Here is a 407-nt window from a genome sequence, read left to right on the forward strand (position 1 = left end):
ATTCTTGCTAGTTTATCTTTTAGATAATCAATAAGACCAATATGGAACTGATCGATTAAGACCTAAGGGGAGAGGGGAGAGGGAGGGGGAGAGGGAGGGAGGGAGAGAGACAGAGAGAGAGACAGAGGGGGAGGGATAGAGAGACAGAGGGGGAGGGATAAAGAGACAGAGGGGGAGGGATAGAGAGACAGAGGGGAGAGAGAGAAAGAGAGAGAGAGAGAGAGAGACAGAGGGGAGAGAGAGAGAGACAGAGGGGAGAGAGAGAGAGACAGAGGGGAGAGAGAGAGAGACAGAGGGGAGAGAGAGACAGAGGGGAGAGAGAGAGAGACAGAGGGGAGAGAAAGAGACAGAGGGGAGAGAGAGAGACAGAGGGGAGAGAGAGAGACAGAGGGGAGAGAGAGAGACAG

This window comes from Bombina bombina, chromosome 1, assembly GCF_027579735.1.
Source record: "Bombina bombina isolate aBomBom1 chromosome 1, aBomBom1.pri, whole genome shotgun sequence".
Lineage (NCBI taxonomy): Eukaryota > Metazoa > Chordata > Amphibia > Anura > Bombinatoridae > Bombina > Bombina bombina.